Consider the following 9,238-nt stretch of genomic DNA (forward strand, 5'->3'; position numbering starts at 1 on the left):
GGCAATTCATTAGGTTTGGCAAAGGCCTATTAAGAAAGCTTCCATTCATGAACTATTCTTTGCATTTCAGCTATCCTCTTCTCTCTGTGGATACCATGTGATTATTCATTTGTCTGTAGTCCTCCTTCAATAAATATTACCATCCTTACCCAGATTATTGCAAATCCAATCTACAGTTATATTTATTAAATGAGAGAGAAAAGTAAAATATGTTTTCATGACATTGAATCCTCTTCTCATTTAATAAATTTCATTATACAAATAAACAAAACTTTTGGAAGATCCATTTCTACAATCCAAAATCCTGATCTCCAAACAATTCGCCAATGATGTTCTTAAAATCTTATTAACTTCAACATTAACAAAAACTCAACCTCTGTCTTATTTCTCAAAAAAAAAAAAAAATATTTTTTCCCTCTAATAACTTGTTGACCAATACCCAAATCTCTAGATAAGAGAAGATTTCTCTCCTTGAGATAACAATAAAATCAGTCATCCACACCATAAGCATCACCTTCTCAGAATCCAAGAAACCAGTTCTCATTTTCATTCCAGATATGATTTTACCTCTGAATAAATGTTAACTTTGTATTAATCACAAACCATTAATACTGTTCTAACATTTAAATGCAAACTAAAAGCCAACTCTCCCCACACACACCGGAACTCCCAAAAAGTGTTAACTCAGCACAGAATAGAACAATTAAAGTGTTCATGAACTGACCAGTTCAATTCACTGTCCATAAACAGGCATTAAATTTTTAATGTATGTTTTCAATAAATATTTCCACTGATACTGGTCATAAGAATCAGTATCAAAATATCCCAAACTTTCTTCCAAATCTGTCAAGATGAACGGTGAAAGGATGGTGAATAGCACAACTATAAACTCACATAGCAAAATTCTCTTCATTCATTCTTTCTACTATGTTACGGAACAATCTCCCTTCCTGGGTATTTCTTAATAAGTATGAGACTCTCCAGAGCAAGGTCACAAGAAAATCGAGCATTTGCTCTTCAGCTAGAAAGATCTATGTTGAAATTCCATTTGAATTCAAGAACTTAAAAGGGATTTTTCAACTGAAGATATATTAGACAGTCTCATTCTAGGATGTCAGGGTTCCCCCCCCCCTCAAAAGATGCAAAAAAAACAGATAATATATACATACACAATTAATAAACATAACACATCACCCTTCATTGCTTTAACTGCTTCAGCAATTCTTACATAACTAGTGCAATAAGTCTTTCAATCCACTGCTCAAACCCATGTGTTTAAATTCTCTTTAATTTTCCACTCATTTGCAGCTTAATTCTGCTGTGTGTATAACATTAAAATTATATATAAGTTGAAATCCTAAATCCTGATCTCCAAACAATTCTTCAATGAAGTTCTGATAATCTTACTAACTTCAACGTTAACAAAACTCAAACTCTTATTTCTAAAAAAATTTTTTTTTCCTGCTGACTTCTTATATATATTATATACATATATATAAGAAGTCAGCAGACTCATTGTAGGAAGTTCATTCAACTGACAAAATACTTATCATACCAAATCTTAAAATCCTTAACACCCTTGCATTAGCAATGTGTGTTCCACTAACTGACAATTCTCCGTGAAAAAAAATCTACTCTTCGCACTCCTCTTCACCACACTTCACATAACATCCAGGAATGACATCTGGTTTTCCCCTCTCGTCTTCCACTCTTTCATAATCTCATCTGGAATTATCTGATAAAATCCTCTCACTAAATTTAAATCTCTACTATATCACATCTTTTCCTCCTATCCACTAAACTTTACAATCCACATTTCTTCATCCTATCTCCATAGCCAGCATTTCAAAGTACTGATATTGTCTTAGTCATTCATCTCTACACTCTCTCCAATGTTTCCACATCACAATGAAAAGCAGGTGACCAAATGTGAGCACAATAGTCCTAATGTGGTCTGACTAGTGCTTGATACAGTGGCACAACCACTTCCTTATCCCTACATGTTAGAGTGCTTCTTATTATAGCAGCACTAACAATATGCCCTCTACACTTCAGTCTACTCTCAACCATCACTCCAAAATCTTGAATCTCATCCACTTTCTGCAGTACGAGACCTTCAATACACAGCCTTACATTCCTGTACTCCAAAATGCAACATCTTGCACTTATTAATATTAAAATTGCACATTTTAATATTGACTTCCCTTCACTGCACTGTCCAAGTCAGAAGTCTATTCAAATCTTCCTGAATGGAATTAACATCAGCAGCGGCACAAGAATAGAACCCTGGAGCATGCCACTGGTTACCCTCCTGTTTTGAGACACTGCTCTTTCATACACAACCTGCTGGTACTGTTCAGAGAGCCAATCTCCAATCCATCTAATTAATATGCTATCTATTCTCATCCTCAGCAGCTTGTACACCAATGCTTTTGCAATGTCCAAAAATATTGTGACAACCTAGTTGGCCAAGTGGTTAGCATATCCACTCTCCAGCCAAAAGGCTGCAGGTTCGAATCCTGCCACAGGCATGGATGTTTGTAATTGTGTGTGAAAATACTAGTGGTAGGCGGTAGATGGCGTTGGTATATATGATGATAGCTGTTCATTGTAGGTGACCTCCCTCAATGAGACTTTGGACTGGAGGTGTCACATAATAATAAGATGACTTTCCCTAACATACTTATTACCCTATCATAAAATGCAAATAAATTGCTAAAACAGGACCTACCCTTTGCAAATCAATGCTGACCATCATAAAGAATGCTATGTATCAACCCAATCCTGTATTCTATTCCTAATCAATCTCTCCAACACCTTGACCACAACTGCATTTATACAGACCAGTAGTGCACCCAGGGAGGGGGCCAAGGGGCCCTACCCCACTTCTTTTCCTAATTAAAATTGATTTTTTTAAATTTATGTTGTGTCTTCTATTTCTATACTATTTGTCATATTGGCGATCACTGCAGATGCTGAGTCATAGGTCATATGCAATGCGTAGTGTGTATTCGTAAATCGTCTATTCAACTCAGCCCCCTCCCCAAGATTAAATCCTGAGTGTGCCACTGATACAGACTAGTCTATAATTAGAAACTTCTGTTCTAGAAACATGCTTGTGGAATGATACTATTTCATCTTCTTTCCACTCTTTAGGAACCATCCCCACTGAAAGACTTTCATTGAATAAGTAGGTCAAAGGCATAGTCAATTGTGGTGCACATTCCTTAAAATATGTAGTGATATGTCATCCATTTCCCACAGCCTTATTAACATTTAACCCAATCAATACCTCTTATTCTTTCATTTCCAGTTCTCTTAATACTTGCCTCCCTTGTATATATTGCACCACATCATTTACACTAGTATGATATACACTGATAAAGTGCTCATTCAATAATTCCATTATATCCTTTGGCAAGCTATATGGCAAGCTTCCTCTTGCTTGCCATATAGCAGAAAAATTCCCTCAAGTTAACCTTGGCTTGACCAGTCAATCTCTCTTATACTGTCTCTTTTCTTTCTTTACCATGCTTGTCATCTTTCTAGCATGCACTTATAATCTTAGATCCAATCATCACCCATCTTTTACTTCCTTAACTCTTTCATTTCCAATCCAGCTTGCTTGATTTCACTGTTGATCCATTTCACTCCTATTCTATTTACTCCCTTAATCCTTGGTATGCAGTTATACATTGCTTGTGTCAGATACTGCCTTGTGAATTTCCATTCACTGTCAACATCTTTTCTGCTCAGCACATCTACCCAATGTAATGATGCTGACTCCTATAATCACCCACTTTATACTTTCACATATATCCATATTTGGCATGTACTTTGGTTGTTTCACCACTTTCCAAAACAAGTACTTCAATATCTCTCTCTCACCAACCAATGGAAGTGTCACCACCACATTAGCAACTACATTTTGTGAAGGTTATCACGAAATCCAAAACATTAAACCTCTAGATACTTCAGTCACAATGTTACTTAAGATAATTATCTCTCTCAGAAATTCAAAAAACTCACTTTCCTTGTTCCCTACACTATCTCCTCTTTCCATTCTATATTCTTGTAATTAAAGTCTCCCATCAAGATCACCTTCTTTTTACATGCCTAACCAATTTGCCTAAACATTTCACAATCAATATTCTCTACATTCCCTGGCCTATAACACCATCCTATTAAATATACTAGCCTGTTAATTTAAACTTCACACCACACAGATTCAAAATCTCTGCATGCACTATGAACTTCCACAGTTTATGGACACAATTCCTCTTCAATTATTAACAGCGCTCTCCCACCTCTTTTCACACCGTGAAAAGAGGATGGAGAGTGCTGTTTACCAATGAAAATGATACCAATGAAAATTCTGTGGTAAACTTTAGATTTGCATTTATTGGTGTGATGCAATAAAGTTACTGTAACTCCAATAATTTTAAAAATAAATAAATATAGAAATAAAAATAATAGATAATTAAATTAAAAAAAAATACTGGGTGACAAGAGTCACTATAGTTATGGTTTATATTCCATTTTCATACTGTCTCTTGATAAAAGTATCTTGCATCACATCACTGTCCTATCCAAATTTCACAATCTGAAAAAATTAAAACCAAAATCATATACATTATTATTATAAAAACCTCCATGGAGTCAAAGACTCATTGTGGGAGGTCCACTGTTAAACACACAGTTTATCATTCCGTGCCTTAAATATATTTACAATCTCTGTGCTCACCACACTCTAGGGCAATACATTCCAATCACTCACCACTCTACATGCAAAAAACCTGCTCCTCACTCCCTTGCTCACACCCTCCTTATACAGCTTCCAGGGATGACCTCTTGTTCTCTTCATATCTTCACCCATTCTGTGCAAAACCTCCCTGACATTAATCTCTTAATAACCTCTTAACAGCTTATATGTCTCAATCATACCCAGTCTCCTCCCCCTATCCACCAATTTCTGCAAATTGCATTTTATCAATCAGTCTTCATACTCAACATTCCAGAGACCAGAAACCACCTTAATCAATCGTCTCTGAACTTTTTCCAACACATCTTCATCTTTTTGAAAACCAGGTGACCAAATCTGTGCAGTAATCCATATGTGGCCTGATCAAAGCCTTGTACAAAGGAACCATAACATCCTTACTTTTACAAGTCAGTACTCTCTGTATCATTCCCATTATCTGCTGTGTTGTCCTCACAATTTTAGTAGCATGTCCCAAAAATTTTAGGTCCTTGTCTACAATCACTCCCAAATCTCTCATCTCCTCTACCACTTCCACGATATTTCCACCGATTGTATACTCTACATCCATCGCTGCTTCCCAAATTTCAAAACCTTCCACTTTGCAACATTGAACTGACACCCCCACTCATTTACCCATTCAACCAGTGTATTCAAGTTCTCTTGCAAAACTACAACATCCACTCTACTCCAGATAGCTCTCCAACTTTGCATCATCTGCAAACAACTGCATATCACCATTCAGACCTCTCCAAATATCATTTACATACAAATTAAACAGCAATTGACCCAAAAGACCCTTGGAGTACACCACTAGTAACTTTCCTCTTCTGGGATATCGTTCCTCCATAGGCAACTCACTGATACCTATCAGACAGCCAATCTCCAATCCAGCGAACTAATCCACTGTTCAGCCCCATTCGTTCCAATTCAATTACCAGCTTGTCATGTGGCAAAATAAATGCTGGCCTGGCGGGCAAAGTGGCTAGAGTATCTGCTCTCCAGCCAAGAGGCCGTGGACTTGAATCCCGCCATGGCATGGATGTTTGTGATTGTCCTACAAACTTTGTGTGGAAATTTATCAAATGCTTTTGCAAAATCTAAATATACCACTGTATATGCAACACCCTTATCCAATGCATTTGTCACTTTCTTATAAAAAGTAAGCAGATTGCTAAAGAATGATCTTCGTTTAGTAAATCCATGCTGGCCTCCAAAGAGCATTTTTTTGTTGTCAACCCAATTCTGAATCTTTGTCCTAACTTCTCTAATACCTTAACTCCAGACACACAGACTGGTCTATAATTCAAAGCCCTACCCTTATCACCTCCCTCATGAAATGGAACAATTTTACCCTCTTTGCACTCTTTTGGAACTTGACCCAGTGAGAGACTCATGTTAAAAAGATATACAAAAGCTGTTGTTAACGCTCTGGAACACTCCCTCAAAACTCATGGTGAAATAGCATCAAGTCCCACAGCTTTATTTACATCAAGTCTATTCAATTCCTAATATACCTCCTGTTCACTTACTAACAGTTCCTCCTTTTTCAAGTTCTGCATGATGTCACATTAACAAGAATGAAATACCTTTATAACTTGCTTATTAGATATCTCAACTATATCCAACACAGCGGTTATACATGTACTCAGTTTTTCTCAGGCATTATCCAATGAATACATGGTACTTTTTATTAAAAATGCACTCATTTTATGTATTAAATTTGTAAATGTACATTCAACTAGCAATAGTTTTTTGTTTTTTTTTACATTTCATTTGTAAACTATATAAATTAGTGTATTTAAAGGCAAAAGAAAATATAAAATAAAAAATTAAATAAAATAAAATAAACAGAAAAATGCTGATACAATTATGCGTCGCCATCGAGAAAATCTTTATGTGGAATTTTCCAAATGAAAGTTTTAGCAGATCTCATGTGGATGTAGTGGTGGGGTATCGCCCAGGAAAACAAAACGGGTTGTGTGCAACAATAATCACAGTTTAGGGGAGTAATAAAATTTAAAACAAGCGCCATTTTGAAAGATTGTTAAAGCTATCATAATCAAGCAGCTCGTTTTTACTTGGCAGAAAATTATACTTAAAAAAGTATGTTAACTTATTTTAATGCAAGCTACAGGCAGATTTTGAAGGAAAGCAGGTGAATATCAACAGTAAACCTACTCCAAAAGTTGCGAGCTCCCAACAACAAGTACAGTACCTTAATCCATTGGGTTCTAAGGGTAGAAATACAATGAACTTTGTCGCTCATACTCCTCCGTTAAAAGGAAATAGTACCAGAAACAGGTGTTTTTTGGTACTATTTCCATAACATAACAAAAATAAAAATAACTACAACCACAAAAAAAATATTTATTTCAAGAACGAATTTCCAAAAATGTGTGAATGTGTAGGCAGGTATAAGAATTGGGTTTTTTTTTAATGCTTCGCGCCTTTGAATCCTTTGGTGATGTAATATCCAAGCAATTTTAATACGTAAGATTTCTGTGGGGGGGGGGGAGTAACAAAAATCTAGGCATATGTGCGGATACTATTTCTCACCCGTTCTCTGAAACAGCTTGCAAATCAGGCAGCAGCTACCACGTCAGATGATATCAGCTGATAAAAAGAGAAAAGTAATAATATTAATAAAGCGACCTAAAATAACACTTCCCTGCAGTATAAACGAAAACGTGTAGAAAGCCGTTTTACAGTACCGATCTGTATATGTCCCTCACTCCAAACAATTTTATTTTAATTAATTTATTTTACTGATTACGAAAGAAACTATCATGAGATAAATTACATCATTAATACCAATCAGGAAACTAACTCAGGAGATCTTGTAATTCGTAAATTCAAATAAGGTTTCTCTACGCATGCTTTTTATCAGTACTGGCTTCTTTTTCCTATGTAACAAACGGCATGTGTAATAGTAATAGAGAAGGTTGGGCAGTGCCACAATGGATTAATTATACGATATCGACTAAGCGCTATTCTTCACTTTTTTTTTTTTTTCCAAAACTCACATTCCCGTTTCTCGCAATGTTACAAAAAGCTCTTACATAAGTAACCGAAGCTGAACCTGAGTGCTAGGTAGAGCAAAGTCACCAAATCCTTATCATTTTGTCTTATATCTTTTCAGTGGCGCACCCAGAGACAGGGCAAAGAAAAAGGGAAAAAACTAGAAAATTTTCCAAAAATCTTTTCCTAATTAAAATTATTTTTTCTTTTATTTATGTTGTGTCGTGTCTTCTATTTCTATACTATTTATGAATCATTGCAGATGCTCAGTCATAGGTCGTATGCGATACGCAGTGTGTATTCTCAAATCATCCACTCAACTCCCCCCCCCCCCCAAACACACACACACATACGCGATTAAATCCTGAGTGCGCTACTGTATCTTTTACTTTCTCCCAAGCAAAATGTCAACAGCGCTAAGTTATTCACAGTTCTCTCTTCTGATCATGGAATAGCACACAAACGATGAGTCCTTGGAGGTGTCATGTAACAATAATAATAAACATGAAATTAGCGTGACAACATATTTAGCAGTCCTTTCAGAGTCGCATAGAACCAGTGCAATCAGGTCTGCAAGGAATTTTTTTTTTTTTCCGTATCCAAACACTAGTGGTACAGTAGTAAGCAATTGGTACAGCATTATTTACAACAAATTAGGATACATTAGGATACGGAGGTAGCAGGGTTTTTTCTCCCGGAAACTCGGGTTTTTCATCCCGCATACATACAAATCGGCCCTTCAGAACACACGCAATTTACAGACAAAAATTACTAGTTGTGGTGGTGTTGGAGGTGGGCGGTAGATGGCGTTGATTCGTAGTAGAGGTAAGGTGTAGAGACAGTTGAAGATGTCCTCCCACGATGAGTCTTCGGACTCCTTGGAGGTATCAGGAATCATAATAATAATAATAATTACAAATGAGAACAGCATAAATTTAATAGATAAATTATACAGGGAATAATATATAAATTATGAAGGGAAAATAAACTATATATAAGTTATAATAACAATAAAATCATGTTTTGGTTTTGTTTAAAAAATTACAGGAAATATATATCGAAATTAGTTTTACAAGTGAGATCACAGTGTCAATTATGTGTTACATGCACCATGATAAATTCCTAGAATAGATTAAACGGAATCAACAATACTTTTAATACAGAGTAATCCATGCAAGGAATTAAAGAAAAACAAAATAGAACTAAAAGACCTTACCTGAAGAAAACGTATTGGTGAATTTATATTTTATTTATCATAAAAATATTATTAATGCAAAAATATTTTCGGAAACCTGCTTCCCCTTCCAAACGTAATTCTTCCACAGTGGCTGAAATGCTTTTATTTTGCTGTAACTTTGATTTCCCGTTCTTTGGTAAGTTAATACATCAGTATTTTTCACAGATATAATAATCAACTGTTCTTACAAGCCCTCCAGGATAATAGCCTGTCCAGATCGG

The 9,238-nt window shown here is 35.7% G+C and overlaps 1 protein-coding gene across 1 annotated transcript in view; it reads right to left on the bottom strand.

Annotated features, from left to right (window-relative positions):
* Positions 1–6,981, bottom strand: part of LOC150102798 (anoctamin-5-like) — a 621,013-nt gene extending 614,032 nt beyond the window's left edge. Inside the window, exon 1 of the mRNA XM_090398743.1 lies at positions 6,941–6,981. The gene's annotated coding sequence lies outside the window, so the exon portion shown is untranslated. The remainder of the gene's footprint in view (positions 1–6,940) is intronic.
* Between the last annotated feature and the right edge of the window lie 2,257 nt (positions 6,982–9,238).

This window comes from Typopeltis vanoorti, chromosome 10 (genome assembly GCF_054136105.1).
Source record: "Typopeltis vanoorti isolate ZY-2024b chromosome 10, IOZ_Tvanoo_1.0, whole genome shotgun sequence".
NCBI classification, from domain to species: Eukaryota; Metazoa; Arthropoda; class Arachnida; order Uropygi; family Thelyphonidae; genus Typopeltis; species Typopeltis vanoorti.